The sequence below is a fragment of the Mugil cephalus genome, chromosome 11, assembly GCF_022458985.1.
Source record: "Mugil cephalus isolate CIBA_MC_2020 chromosome 11, CIBA_Mcephalus_1.1, whole genome shotgun sequence".
Lineage (NCBI taxonomy): Eukaryota > Metazoa > Chordata > Actinopteri > Mugiliformes > Mugilidae > Mugil > Mugil cephalus.
Window position 1 is genome coordinate 22,950,743 of NC_061780.1, and position 14,491 is coordinate 22,965,233.

Genomic DNA, 14,491 nt, shown 5'->3' on the forward strand with positions numbered 1-14,491 from the left:
AACAATCTAAGCAGCCTCCATTCACTTGGAAATGAGCAGGGTACACGAGACAAATGGAGGAAAGAAAGACATGCAACAGGTGTTGGGCATGTTTCAGATAACTGTCAAGGTTGGAGGAGGTTGTAGAGGTGAGGACCCAAACGCAGGACAATACGGATGAGGAGGCAGGGAATCCAGGGAAACGGGTTTTTTAATAATTAACAAAAAGCGCTGCGCCCCGCAGGCAAGGCAAAGATACAAAAGAATCATCAAACATGGCAAGGTAACATGGAACAAGACGTGGAAACATGGATCTAACATTAAAGACGTGACAAGGAACAAAGGGAAAGGCAGGGCTATACACAAGAGGGCTCAGGGCTGACAAGACACAGGTGAGACGCATGAGGACAATCAACGCAGGTGAGACAACTAACAATCAAGAGATAAAGAGGGACAAGACAGAAAATCCAGAACTTAACAAAATAAGACAGGATACACAACATGACACAGACAGACATGACAAAACCATAAGGAAACACGATGGACAGGAAACTAGGAAACATGACAAAATAAAACAGGAAACTTCAAAACATGATCACAAAATAAAAGACAGACATAGAACTTTGACAGTTACTAACAAAGGATGTTGAAGAAAACAAAAGTTTTTTTTCAAGCATGAAGTGGAAGTTGACTGCAGATGATTGTAGATTGCAGTTAACTTAAATGATCAAAAGTCACCATCTTTGTTCATTCAGATGACTAGGGTTTGTAACAGCCCAATATTCACCTGCAATAAGAGACAGACCCTTGGCATGTGAGTTTCAGGTGAGTTCTACCCACAGAAGTTCTGAAATGAAACAACTTAAGTCCAGTTGCCTTCATTTTAGATGCACCACGATCTGAATGGCAGCGAATCTTCACATTCACTCAAGATGCATCTATCAGTGCATCCTCACAAAGCTGGAGAATTGATAATGGCTCTCTCGGAATTGTTAATTGGTCCAATTAGCGGACCAATTCATTAGCGCGGGATGCATGGAGAGATACCACAGCTGGCCCTGGGAATGCTCACTCTCTGAAGGCTCCACACTAAATATATGCTCCCCTGTCTCCAGTCTACCATATTTAATGTGATACTAGGACTTTATTGCAGATATAAACAAATTGGCCCAGGGGAATTACGCTGCGGCCTCTATGCGCGGTATAGTCTGTTACCGCTGATATGATGTGAGGAAGTACCAGCCAAAGAGAACTAGCTGTTTTTTTTTTTTCCTAAGTACATAAAGTAGGTCATGAATTTCAAAAGTGCAGATTACCATTTCCACGCTCGATATCATTAATCAAAGTTTCCACAATCGAGTCCCACCAGAGAAAACAATGAATAAGACCATGTTACAGAGGAATTAATCTATTAATCAAATGGCACATGAAGAAGTACCTGCAACGCAGCACGAGAGGTGGGACAACATCCAGGGGGTTGGGATAATGAGCACAACATATTCTCACCCACTCCTCTTTTTCTTAGGAAACACTAGCACAGGAGTCTTCAACGTTTTTCAGGCCAAGGACCCTAAACTGATGGAGAGATTAAGTAGGGACCCCCCTACCTACTATATGTCTTCTATATTAAACTCAACCTAGTGCTATTTATAAATATACATTATTATTAGCGTTTTGCATTTAATATTAAGCTATTGCTTATCCATTTACTAAAATATGTTGTCAAATCAACCAAAGATTTTGCAGCCCTTCTTGCAGTGCTTCCCCCTGTTGAAGACCTATGAACTAGCAGGTTGTGATTCACTTTAAAACAAGTGGAGATTTTATTAAGATTTAACCTCCTGAGACCTGAGCTTTAGTTTGGCATGCATTTTTAATTTCTCCCTTTCTCTATAATGAAAAAAATGTTCTCATGTGTGGACATGGGGATTATTTCAGTCAGTATAATAAAGTTACCAATATGTAACAAAAAATGTTAAATTCATGTCTGAACATGGCTGTGCAAAAGCAGAACTGCAAATAATGAAGTCCCAATGTCCTCAGTTGAGTACTTGCTCGTTAGCAAAGTTGTAATTCTTTACTATTGATAGAATATGCCTGTAATATTAAACTAGAAAAGTTAATATCATAAGTTTCAACTGGAAAATTTGATGAGGTTTTGTACCTTGTTCACTTTTGCTATGTGATCAGCTGTAGAATGAATCCACTGAAATGAAAGCTATCATGTTTTTACACAGTATCTAATTATGAGGATAAAAGTCTAAATGACGCAGGATAATCTGCCACAAATCTAAAAACTTAATTTCCCCGTATGAGGACGTGGGGTCTCAGGAGGTTAAGTATTTTGAAAATCATGAGTAAAAATGACGAGCAACTGTCATGGCTACGCAACTGGTTCAGAACCCACTTTGCACATCCATATACGTGTGATGTCTCCTTCCTCACAGGGAGACTTGTTTCTGAGTGGGGACAGTCCAAAAGCATTCTAAAAGTGGAGGAAGACAAAGAGATCAGAGAGGGAGTGAATGATGGCGTGTTTAATTATGGGCCTCTGTACCTTCAGAGCTGCCTGCTGTGAGAAGAAGATGCTGCTGCGCCCACCACGAACCCTCATTACAATCCGAGTCGATCACGCAGAGAGACACAGAGAGGGAGCAAACTAGGGTGTTCTTTCAAAAAGGTCACTGGGTTTGTCTCGGCTCAGTGTTTTCTATTCTTTCAGTGAGATGGTTATCACGAGGCCAGAGCAAAGATAAGAAGGTGAGACACGATCATAAAAAAAGTTTCTCAGGCGACATTAAATATGACACGATATCACAGAAACCACATCTTGTATAGCAGTTTAACCTGGACAAGTCTATAGGAGACAATGGGTACAGGGCTGCTAATAAATGTTGTAAGGTCCGATCAGCCACAACATTATGACCACTGACAGGAGAAGAAAACATCTCGTTCTGCTGGAAACCTTTTGCGTCTTGCATTCATGTGGATGCTAATTAGACATGTAACACCCACCTAGACCACACCAGACACCCCCACCCCATAGCAATGACACTCCTTGGTGGCTAGCCCCACCAGGATGCAGCCTGACACAGACAAACACACACAAAAACTCAACTCAACATGAAGAACAGCACCAGATGTTGACTAGGTATGGGCTTCCAACTGGTTCAGTTCACCGACATCATTAGCCTTCATTCTCATTGATTCTTTTCGTGCCAGATCTTTATGCCCCAGGCCAGATGGTGGCAGTAATACACCTAAAAGTTCTTTGCCAACCGCCATAAAACAAAAGAAGAAGAATCTTTACGTAGAAGACCGTCACTCACATCATGTGACGACAAGGAAGACACGATGGCATCGAGACTAAAACGGTGGCTTCAGTTCTCCAGAAGGCACTGTAACAGGACAACATGCAACTTATGCAGCACCTTAATGTCAAGCTTGGTTGGCAACACCACCAACACACTGAAGCATTTGTTGATGATGAACGGCATTAAATATAGAGAGTGTCATGTGTTCGACAGTCGCTAAGCTGATAATGGCCAAGTTATCAATAAAATCTTATTGATGCCCATCCCTGGTGTTGACCTGACCTCCAAATTCACCAGATCCCAAACTCATCAAGCATCTGTAGAGTCACTTGTAACCTGGTACCTCACCCAGAGACTTGTCCAAAGTGGCATAAATGTGCATTTAGGACTATACTGTAAGATGCTAGGTACGCAGTTTCACCTGCTACCATGTTTGTCACACAAATAATTCACTAGGCTCCGACTTTTCTAGCTGATGTTCGTATGTGATACCATGATGACCCCATGACCCCTCCCCTCAACCCATAGGACCCAAAGGCCCCCAATAACAACATCCTGTGGGATGTATTTGACTTTGATTGTTGTCTGTATTTAAATAGTCAGGGAGCTTCTTATTTCTGATATACTGGATACTGAGCCACAAGGAAGGCAGCGGTAAAAAATAAGGCAATCAGCAGCATTGAAACTCAGGTAAAGACGTGCAAAATTAGGGACTCTGTTGATACCAACAGACACACGGTCAGGTGAAAACGCTCTAAAAATGTGTTTATTCCCTAGTTAATTTATTCCTCCCTGTTAAATGTAGCTGTTACAACATCTTTGCTCTGCAAAAAAGTCAGCCTGTCAGTCTTAGACGAATTGCTTTCGTGATCATTTCTGGCCATTTCATTGTGTTTGTATGTGTGTTGTTGTGGATTTTGATGCAAGTAAAGTGGTTGCTACAGTTTGTCAACATGTCAAGAGAGTTTGAAGGGCCTTTTCTGAAGTACTTAAGAGTAATTTAGTTTAGTCAAGTAACATGAGTGTACGTGCAGAGCTCACTAGCCGAATGCAATTAACATTTACCTGTTGTGTAATTATTAACTGCTGACTATAATTCTGCACCCTTATTTTTATGTCATCGTTTCTTAGACTTTTATTACATTTCTGCTTGGAAGGGGAACGTCCTTATTTCTGTTCGTTTCCGTTTTTCACTGACGTTGACTCATGCAGTGATTTGATGTTCCCGAGAAGCGCTGAACAAAACAAGCGGTCTGTGTTTGTTGTTAACCTTTCCCTGTCATCTTCCCCACTTCCTCTCTTATCAAGTTTTGTAGCTCTCAAATGATAGCCTTCTTCCTCCACTCCTTGTAAAAGACAGTCACAAAGCCGGAAACTATCAACATTGGCTGTTTTTAAATGTGTGGAAAGACGACTAATGCATTTCTTTTGAAGTCAGCGTTTATCCCTGTATGATACAAAAAAGACTCAAGCACAAGTAACAAAACATCTGCATGAACCTTCCTCCGCCTCGGTCAGTATGCAAATATTCTGCAATGAAGAATAGCATCTTATGGCCAGGTAGAAATGTTTGCCTCTCATGATTAGCTATTAACGTGTGTTTATGTGTGTGTGCTGCTTACAAGCTCACAATTACCATTGATCCACATTAATTTAACTCTGTTCTCACAGGAGTGGAAGTCATTGTGTACTGGGAAACAGAGCTAACAAGCAGTGAGACAGATGATGCGATGCATCATGCGATTGCTAATCATATACTGCAGAAATTAGAAAAAAAAAAAGGACATGGATTCTGCATTTAAACATCAGCTGAGAACATGTGAATGTCCTGAAACTGGAAGAATGAGACCTTCAGAGCAAAGAGGAGGACATAGCCTGAAGCGTTTTGCTGTGTTGCACTGGCAAGGTCTGCATTTACATTGTTCTTTGTACACGTACAGTGACGATAAACACATTCAGTTCAAACCTAACTCTGTAGTGTTAACCTAGTTATGTGTATGCGATGTGTAAAAAACCTGTCAGCAAGGGTTCTCACCTTTCAGCTGCTGTCATCACAAGCACCGGGATATTTCATCAAAGAGAGCTTCCAAAGCTGTGTGGGTAGGTCAAAGGAACCTATTGACAAGCGCTACCACCCCATGGTTACCACTGAGAGTTGGAGTCAGAGCTGATCAAGTTGACCCCCCGCTGCGAGTGCTAGCTGACATGCCAATAAGAAACTAAACACGGCGTTTCCACGAGCAAGCACACTCCCGCTTCATCCAGCCAGCAGATAGCATTGATCAGTGTGCGCGTGTGGCAGGAATCTCTTAATTGACCCAGAGAAAAGGCGAAAGTCTGCTGAGAACATGCAAAAGGAAAAGAGGAAAGTAAGGAGCTAAACAAAGATGCTTCACTTCTAACTGGGCAAACTCAGTGAGTTAAATTCTGTTCTGTGAGCTGCAAGACAACATAACTGTAATGTAACCCCGGTTTATATGAGAATAACCGTAGACCCTGTGGAGCTGTGACTGTTCCTGAAGATTTCCTTTTATGCCCTGTGACCAGTGCAGTCACAGGTCTACTTAAAACCCTAAGACTTACACCAATCAGTAAATGACATAAACCCTCTTGTGACAATTCAATTGTTTTGCTGGGAAACTTTTGGACCTGGCGTTTGTGTGGATGTTACTTTGCACCACCCACCTAGACCAGACCAGGCACCCCCAACTATAGAACACCACAGGACACCCTAAGAAGGATTAGGAATTAGGAATGCCTGATCATTGTAAATACATTTTAAAGCAAGAAACAAATTAGTGGATATACAGAGGTCGAGGATACCGTTATGCAGATGTCAGATGACTTTAGAAGTCGTCAGTGGACAAGTTTGCATTGCAGCAAGAGCAGAAACGTTGGACAAGAATCACTGCACTGTGGCTGCTGAATTGTGAGTGTGATGCATCAAGGTGTCCATGAAGGTTTCCAGTCATCGAGGTCATGGGATATCCACAAATAAACAGACGCATCAAGGCTTTGTGTAGGAAACATGGAGTAAATCTGAGTGACGACGCCAGCAAAACACTCATCTGAAACCAAACCTGAATGACTGAGAAGAAACTGTTCTTTGGATGTTTTTCCTTTGCTCGGCCCAAAGGAGTTATACATTCTACATTAGTTGTAAGCTTGACCTTAAAAGTTAAGAGGGTGTTTGCCTCTTTAACCCAGTCTGGTAGCTGTACTTTCTGTAAATCTGAGAGCAAAGTGATCGATTGGGGTAATGTGGTACTAGGCCACATACACAAACTTCGGAGCTCGATAGTTCTTCCCAGAGGTAACCAGATAGACATATTTTGGTTCTGATTCTTATTAAATCTAAATGTATATCTACCTGAACATCTGTTTAGCAAAGGCTCATCTTTTCTGAAAAACAACAACATGGCAAATCCTCCCTCATTCCCTTCTGCATGCACATATTTACACTTCACAGGCTGCATACATACAGCTGTATCTGCACTGCAAACTGGAAAAAACAAAAACTCCACTACATACAATATTTACTGCCAATTATGAGCTAGAAAAGCTCCTCTCAATCATGTCTGCCCTTCTGCATCATAAACTGCCACTGGAGGTAATTGAGTGCTCTGGGGACTGAGTGATTATGCTAATCATTAGCGGCTTCTTGCTTGGATGGGTGTTTGATCATAGCAAAGACAAAGGATAAGAGCTATTTCAGGATCCATTTTACCCTCTACGTCACACTACAAAACAGAAACAAGTCATCCAGAGGCTTGACGAGCCAAATGGTGATTCCATACAAGTACGGGATCGGGTTTATATGGCTGATGGCTTCATTTATTCAAGTAATGGCTTGTGGTCTTTTGTTACGCGGCTCTCAGTTTTGTGCATTTTCAGTAATGGCTGGTGAGTCGGATAGTGATGATGTGAAGGTAGTAATGGCTGCATTAATTGTGTTACAGTGTCATATCTAACCCTGCTACTGAGTGACACATTTTATCCAGTGATCACGAGTACAAGGAACGCTTACTTCAGGTCTAGTATTCCACATTCCCTGCAAGATGGGTAACCTATTGCCATGAATTCAGCAACATTATCCAGGCATGTTAATACAAGGCTGTCTGGGACATGTTATTATATTTTATTATTTACGCCAAGCACATTGAAGGGCAGGCATGAAATCCTGCCACAAAGTCCTTGGTTAATGCTGCTACAGTTACAATAGGTTTAAAGTTGCAAAACTGTCAAGACCATGTCATTTATGAGTAACCCACTACTTTTTGTGTGAAGCTTTGAGTAACAAGAAATGACATAACTGCTACTTATACACCATTAACCCCAGAATCCCCATCCAGGTCATTAAGTTTTCTATAAATTAAGTAACAATTTTTAATCAAGATATTTGTCTGCAACCATCCTTTGTTTCCCTGTTCTCTTCAGACAACCAAGGCAATATTTGTATACCATTCAGATGAGTCCAATAATACGTGAGCATGAAGGACACAAGGCACTGTCAGATCTGAACACCCATCATCTACCTGAACCACCACACCGTTAGAGATTGCTTTAAATTTACACTGAAATAAAAGTATAATCCTGTACACTTACGGGACATTTTAGATTTAGATGAATTTTAACAGTTGTATATTATCAATGGCTCAAAGGAAGGACGACAGTTTGTGTTTTTCCACAATGCAGTGGAGGAAATACTGTGTAGACTCACACACTCAGTTCACAAGTTGGAGATGGATGAATAATCTCCACTTAAACTACTAACGGGTGAGTGCCATTTATTCTTTGCTTGGTAGGATAGCATATTGTGTTTTGTTTTAACTAGACTGCTGTCTGAGTGTTGGAAAAATACAGAGGTTCAACTGTCACACAAGATATTCCCTCTTATCCTCTTCACCAAATAGTAGGAGAAAGGTCCCACAGATGCATGGAAACATCGAACCTACAGCTCCTCTGTTGTGATTACTTACATTACACTGAGTTTAACAGCCTAGTCTCTCTAACAAGGTTGTCTCCGCTCTAGGACAAGATCTACTGCATAAAAGTGAATGTAATCTCACTATCATCAGTCGATTCTGTACTTGCTGTAGTGCTTGTATTGGCTCCTTGTTGCAAGTGAAACTTTAAAACGAGACTCCAGTGACTCTGTCATTCTTGATAAAACAATTTCCGTAACAACTTGGCCGTTCCAGCCTTTCCTCTGTTCAGGTTTTGGGCACTGACATCATGCACTGGGAGAGTCCGGGACTCCTACTTAAAGACCTCCAGCTGAATTGTTGTGTAAAGAGGCAGGTGGGGAGGGTGACAGGATCCTAAAGAGAACACAGAGGACAATATAAAGATAACTCGATGTTGAAAAATACAGATGCCTTTTGACTAGGTTTTGTGTGAACAGATTTCTTATTAGAGTCTGGACTGGGTGTATTCAGCTAATGTTAACAGAGATTACAGAGATTTTAAGTTTAATACAGGGATGCATAATGTTCCTTCTTTTCTAATGTTGAAAATTCATCTGATATTGGAATAATACAGTTATCCTTTCCATAAATGTTTAGTTTTTCAATGTGAAGCTACCTATGACACCAAAAGTGGTGCTGGATTTTCTTTTCTGGTATGCTAGGTTTGCCCTAAATCCTGAGACTTTAGTTTATTCTCTAAGAAAAGTTAATTTAAAATATTTTATTTTGGTAATACAGAGACAGCTTAATTTATTTCAATAGAGTATCTTTATAGCAAGACTGCCAAGGGATCATTTATCAAGCTACAATGTGTATTAAAAAAACAACAGGTGATTATATTTGTAGCATTGGTTAGCCCGGAAATAGACTGGGGTGTACTCCTCCTCTTGCCCAATGACAGCTGGGATAGGCTCCACTCCCTAAGTGGTTACAGAAAATGAATGAATGATCCAAGTAGTAGGGTGTTTTGTGAAAAATGTATAACTAAGGCAGCAAAAAAATTCTGGAAGGCTGAGTTTGAAAAGTTGGCCATTTGAATGCTAAAGACCGCTGCATGTGACAGTAAGCTTTCTGTCTCCTCTGCCTCTGTGTGCTCCTCTCCAACTCACAGGGGTTAATGCACATCTTTGCTGTTATTGCTTTCCTTTAGCACCTTTAATCAAGGACTCTGTAGGACAGGCATGAAACCCGGCCTCAGCGTCACTTTAGAGTGCTCAGCGTCATTTGAAATAATAAGTCATTCCAAACAACCTTGACTTTGCTTGCCTTTGAGAAAAGCCTTTTTGATTTAAATTTTTTAGTCGCCTTCAGTGCAGATGTTATCCCCTTGGGAGAGTAGGACTGGCAGGGAGAACCGAGTAATTTTAGGATGTATCACTTGATGACAAACGGAAGTTTGGAAGGACACTGATCAAAAAATCTGATTTCTGAATGTCAGCAATCTCTACGTGAATGTATTCAGCCTTATTCCTTTCTGATAGCATTTCTGCTTTATGTGTGCTGTGTGAAAGGCGTGCTTTCTGGAGTCCTATCGAGGTCTCCTGAAGCCCTGGGGTGAGTTGATGGCAGGCATTCAAGCTGATCACTGAAGGTGAATGACTTTCACTTGAGAGAATCGGATCCTGTAAGAAAAGCCACAAAGAAAGCAGCGTGTGTTTGTGAAATCTAACCTTGACTCTGCCAAATAATTTTCCTAGTATCCGCATACTGTATGTCCACAGAGAAATATCCTCTGAGAACAGACGCGGGTCTGGAAGTTGTCCAATGTAGAATCTCTGCCATCTGGTCACAGCCGTCTGACAGTGATTATCAACATACACCAAATGGATGCTTCCTCCTTTATGGGCCTGTGTTTCAGAGCAGCTCTACGCTTTTTATCAAACTGCAAAAACCTTGTATGCAGCATTTCTCATACTAGTGAAAACTTTAAAAAGAAAAAAAACACCCAGCATTTTTTTAAAAATAACATTTTTCAAACTAAATATCATTTCATGTGTTGTTTAGACTGTAAAAGTGGGCAGCAATAAGTTTTATGTTGCAGATTTTTCCTTTTTTAATATATTACACATTCAACTAAATATGTAGTCTGTTAATATACAACATAGTAAATGTAATTATGTGACATCTACATCCCATAAAATATACACACAGGATACTGTACAAAATAATTATAGTAGAAATTAAATGAAATGAAACCAAAATGATAAATGGTACTGTGTTAACTGATTTTCTTGCTTCAGTTTAAATAGGACAATCAAAGTGAAAAGCAATGGTCCTAATTGTTGTGTACTTGTTTCTGTACTATAATGAACTCTAAAGATCTTTTACTCTATTGGTGAACAACCCACAAAATTAACTTGGATTGTATAGATGTTGTTAAGATCAGGTTCAATACATGTGTCTAATGTCATTGTACTCAAAATCTTTGACAAGTTCTTCTTTGGCGTTTCCAGGTTAGTGTTACTTCTTGTGCTTTCCCCCTTTAATTGTTTCATTGGTTTCTCCTTGTGTGCTCCACCCTCATTAGTTTCATCTGTGTCTCGTCACACCTCTGCCCACCTTTGTGTGTATATATAGCCCTGCCTTTCCCTTTCTTCTCTGTAATCCTTCCTGTGGTCTTGTATGTGTTTATGATCCTGTCTAGCTTTCCCCCATTTAATATCTGTTCTGCCCTGCAAATTCACCCCTGTGTTTCTTTATGCTAATTAGTTTTGCCTTGGTTTTAGTTCTTACCAATTTTTGTATTTGAGTTCTTTGTTTACCCAGCCTCATGTGCAGCGCCTTTAGTCACCTGTTGTTTAGTTAATTTTCATTGAATCCATTTCATTTACTACTGCTGCCCCGTCCCGTCATGTTTGGACCACAAATGCAGAATATTTATTTTCTAATGCCTACAGTTTTGTTTGTAAAGCCAAGTCATTACTACTCAGAATTAAACAAGCAGATGGCTCAATGCAGCTGCGACTCATTGTCAACCTGGCTACAGTGCTAAAAAGAAATCTTTGGGAAAGTTATTAATCTCTCTGGGCTCTGTGGGTTTCTTCTAAACTAGCGGCAATGTTTTTCTCATCCTCCGTGCCGTCTGCTTTAAAGTTCGCATTTAAGAGCTATACCAAGGAGCCGGCCTTCTCTGATTCATGACCTTCTATTTCAGAGGAGCGACTGTGTCGAGAGCTGTACTCAGCAAGGCTGCAGCGCCATCAGCAAAAATAATCAATTTGTGCTGGAGTACACTTTTGGTAGCTGTCGTCTGTAATATTGGCACATTGCACTGAAGTAAATAAAAGAATTACCTCCTTAAAGTTAGTTACAGCATCATCAGATATACATCTACTGTAATGAAATTTTCTCTCCATTTGCTGTACAGTCCATTAGGGCACAGAAACTGGACACTTGATACTTTATACTCACAACTATCTTTTGTCTATTTTCTGATGACATTTAAATTGTAGAATGAGATCCATGTGTATACGTTTTTTTTATTTTTACATTGTTAGAGAAAAATATGATTCTAGTAATTAAAGAGCTGAGGCCTTCACTGTAAACATTTAAACAAGTATAATTCATTATCTGTACCATCTGAAGGTTCTCAGTCATCCAAGTTATGGTGTATCCAAAGAGCATTTAAAAAAAGGCAACTAGACTTGTAGAGTCTAGTAGTAGCTTCTTCAGTTCTAAGGGACTAGTACTACGATTGAGGTCTGAATAGGAATATCTGTGGGTATAACCCATCAGAAACTTGCTTGATGTAACAAATATTGCTACGCACTTTTGGACCAGCATCCTTTGACAAGTGCAGGAGTATGACAGGATCTTGAGGAAACTTGCAGACCAAAGGAACTATTGTTTGTTTCAATCTCAGATGCGTGCAACATGAGATTATTTCCACCAGCCTACACATGAAAGGCCGCAAAGCGGAACAGATCCTCCACAAAGCTCAAATCCAGCTGCTCAATCAGAGACTGAGGCAGGTTCATTCACCATTCATTGACGCTCTCAAATCTGAAACCAAACAGCATTACTATAAAATGACATCGCAGCTACCTGAGGACATTCTGGAGGAAGTTTCCAAATTTATGGAAAGGACCCAAACCTCACAACACATAACGGGTACATCCAGGAGCACTCAGCCAGAGAAAGATGTCTTCAGTTAGAGGACTGAATTTTACCATAACACCAGAGCAAATTACAATGGTACACCTCATTACCGCCATGGAATCTATCATAAAGAGAAACAAACTTGCCAACAAAGAAGCCAAACAATTTAGGCTGAAGGTGACGGCAGCCCCTGCCAGTGCGAAAACATCACCATCCTCCCAACTGACAAGGGATGATGTACAGTGGTGTTGAACACAACAGGTTACCACACCAACAACCGACAAGAACACATTCACAACACTGAGATGAGACCCAACCAACACCTACAAAACCAAAATAATAAATACAACAGTTGGAAAAGGAGAAGGGAATCGTCAGACTCCTTTACTACCAGTAGTACCCAGGGGAGCCACCTTGTGTATTTATGGACTACAATATATACAGGTGCTGGCCAGTAAATTAGAATATCATCAAAAAGTTGAATTATTTCAGTAATTCCATTCAAAAGGTGAAACTTGTATACTGTATACTTTCCTTCCACACATAGTGATATATTTCAAGTGTTTATTCATTTTCATTTTTATTATTACAACTGACAGCTAATGCAAACACCAAATTCAGTATCTCAGAAAATTAGAATATTCTGAAAAGGCTCAATATAGAAGACACCTGGTGCCACACTAATCAGCTGATTAACTCAAAACACCTGCAAAGGCCTTTAAAAGGTTCCTCAGTCTTGTTCTGAAGGCTCCACAATCATGGGGAAGACTTCTGACTTAACAGTTGTCCAAAAGACGACCATTGACACCTTGTACAAGGAGGGCAAGACACAAAAGTTGATTGCTAAAGAAGCTGGCTGTTCGCAGAGCTCTGTGTCCAAGCACATTAACAGACAGGCGAAGGGACGGAAAAAATGTGGTAGAAAAAAGTGTACAAGCTCTAGGGATAACCGCACCCTGCAGAGAATTGTGACGACAAACCCATTCAAAAATGTGGGGGAGATCCACAAAGAGTGGACTGCAGCTGGAGTCAGCGCTTCAAGAACCACCACGAAGAGACGCATGAAAGACATGGGATTCAGCTGTCGCATTCCGTGTGTCAAGCCACTCTTGAACAAGAAACAGCGTAAGAAGCGTCTCGCCTGGGCCAAGGATAAAAAGGACTGGACTGCTGCTGAGTGGTCCAAAGTTATGTTTTCTGATGAAAGCAAATTTTGCATTTCCTTTGGAAATCAAGGACCCAGAGTCTGGAGGAAGAGCGGAGAAGCACAGAATCCACGTTGCATGAGGTCCAGTGTAAAGTTTCCACCGTCAGTGATGGTGTGGGGTGCCATGTCATCTGCCGGTGTTGGCCCACTCTGTTTCCTGAGGTCCAAGGTCAATGCAGCTGTCTACCAGGAAGTTTTAGAGCACTTCATGCTTCCTGCTGCTGACCAACTTTATGGAGATGCAGATTTCACTTTTCAACAGGACTTGGCACCTGCACACAGTGCCAAAACCACCAGTACCTGGTTCAAGGACCATGGTATCCCTGTCCTTGATTGGCCAGCAAACTCGCCTGACCTTAACCCCATAGAAAATATATGGGGTATTGTGAAGCGGAAGATGCAATGCGCTAGACCCAACAATGCAGAGGAGCTGAAGACGACTATCAGAGCAACCTGGGCTCTCATAATACCTGAGCAGTGCCACAGACTGATCGAGTCCATGCCACGCCGCATTAATGCAGTGATTGAGGCAAAAGGAGCCCCGACTAAGTATTGAGTGCTATACATGCGCATGCTTTTCATGTTCATTCTTTTCAGTTGGCCAACATTTCTAAAAAAAAACATTTTTTTCATTGGCCTTTTCAATATTCTAATTTTTTGAGATGCCAAATTTGGAGTTTTCATTAGTTGTCACTTATAAATATCAAAATTAAAAGAAATAAACATTGGAAATACATCGGTCTGTGTGCATTGCATGTATATATTGTACAAATTTCACTTTTTGAATGGAATTACTGAGATAAATCAAGTTTTTGATGATATTCTAATTTACTGGCCAGCACCTGTACACAAGGAAGGAGCACCTCTCAGACCCATCGTCAGCGACATTAACAGTCACTTATAACATCGCTAAAGATCTGGCATCC